The following is a 2,077-nucleotide window of genomic DNA, read 5'->3' as shown; positions in this document are numbered from 1 at the left end:
AGGATTAAGTGATTGCCATGATTTGCTAGCCTCTTAGCTCTGATCAACAGCAGAAAAAGGTGAAAAAGAACATCAACCTCAATGTTGAGATTTGAATGGAGATGCGTATTTTTTTTCAAAGAATAGACAATAAAGAATGCGATGTGTGTATTTCAAGTGAGAAGATGTCCATGACTTCTATATAACCTCACAGAACCTACAGATGGGGAAGAAAGAACTCTCCTTAAATAAAGTCTAGTGCCGATATGGTCATTCGGAGAAGGGAATGGGAGGTTTGCAGCAGTGAGATATGGAAAGGGAAAGCAATCAAATGAGAAGTAAGTCCAAGGTGAAGGAAACTTTGCCCAGGATTGATGTAGCAGGAAGCGGTATAATTTAGGCAACTTTGAAGTGATAATGCTTTCATGTGATCTCCAAGTTGGAAACTATGTTCAGGCTGACCATAAAGTCAAATCATTAAAGTTGAAGACTCAAGAACACTCTGTAATATCAAGCCCAGATAACAGAATTAATAGAATATAGGAAGTTCTTCCTGAACATCTTGTAACATTGCAATCCAACCACATAGCTATTTCAAAATAAACAGTTTCATTAAAATGCTGCATTCCCTTTGATCCTAATCTATGCTCCACTGGCCTTCTAAGTAGTGGTAGTCATTAGATTAGTGATAAAACTTTATAACATAGTGAGAATTATAAAAGTTATGTCTTTGTTTGAGACAAAAAGAAAAAAATGAAAACCAAAGCTATCAGGTCACAAAGGCATGGAGAATAATACAAAAAATGAGAATTGACTTGAAACTCATGGTTATTAAACATTTCTTGACTTACAGATTTCAGATTCCATGAATATTTACGGTAGGAGTGAAGGGAATTTGGCTGTAGAATAAGGCATAGAGCAGTGTCGGAACTTTTGTGTGTGCAACTAATGTTTACCTGAGAATCCTCCTTGTTCCGTAGTTACTGCAACAACTTCTCTCAGCTCATGGTCAGAGAAGCATATGAACTCAGCTGGTGTGGCTCAGTGGTTGAGCGTCAACCCATGAACAAAGAGTTCACCAGTTTGATTCCAGTCAGGGCACATGCTCATATTGCAGGCTTGAACCCCAGATGAGGGTGTGCAGGAGACAGCTGATCAATGATTCTCTCTCATCATTGATGTTTCTATCTCTCTATCCTCTACTCCTTTCTCTCTAAAATCAGTAAAATCAATTCCTTTCTCTCTAAAAAATTAATTTACAAAAGCATATGGGAGTGGAGCCATGCACGAGTGTAAGGCCCCAGAATGTCCAGGCTAGAAGCAAAAGCGCCATAGGTTGGCCACCTTCTTACTCTTCCCTTTAGCTCTGTCACTTGAGGTTAAGGAAATGGCGTCTTTGCACTTGTAAAAGGAAGATACTCATCAAAGCCTTTTTATTCAGGGAAATAAGTTTAATTCCTCTTCTATGCTCAAAACTTCCTAAATTAAAAAGGAAATTAACTTATTGTGTATCACTATGCTGAGTGTTATATTAAAACACGTTCCATGTGGTCCATTTCTCATAACAACCTTGCTGGATGGGTATTGCTATCTCCATTTAAAGAGAGGAGAAACAGATTCAGAGAAGATGTATTATTGAGGTTATGCTAAATGCTGTTACAAAGTCATCCAGATATGAACAATGCCTTCAACTTGATAGAAATGTATTCTTGTCTCTCTAATGTCAAAATGGGTAACACTGATTTGTAAGGTTGTAAAGCCCTGATTGTTGGCTTGTTTGCTGAGGCATCCACTTCAGAGATGGCTCTTGAATAAACACATTGCCAGCCACACATTAGATGAAGAGCCAGGCCTCCTCACCACAATGAGGCTCTATTTTTTAGAGATTTTGGTTGATTTCAATAACTAACAACTTAGTATTTTTCATCTTCCTACATTTTAAATTCCTACCCATATGTTTAAATTTATCAACAAGGAGTGAGCCCAGAAACACTGGGCTCCTATCTTCAACCCCAATAAAAGCAGAACTACAAGCTTTTTTTCTCTCTCCTCTCTCTCTCTCTCTCTCTCTCTCTCTCTCTCTCTCTCTCTCTCTCTC

Source organism: Myotis davidii, unplaced genomic scaffold (assembly GCF_000327345.1).
Source record: "Myotis davidii unplaced genomic scaffold, ASM32734v1 scaffold240, whole genome shotgun sequence".
In the NCBI taxonomy this organism is placed as follows: domain Eukaryota; kingdom Metazoa; phylum Chordata; class Mammalia; order Chiroptera; family Vespertilionidae; genus Myotis; species Myotis davidii.
Note: the sequence above shows the minus strand (reverse complement) of the source record.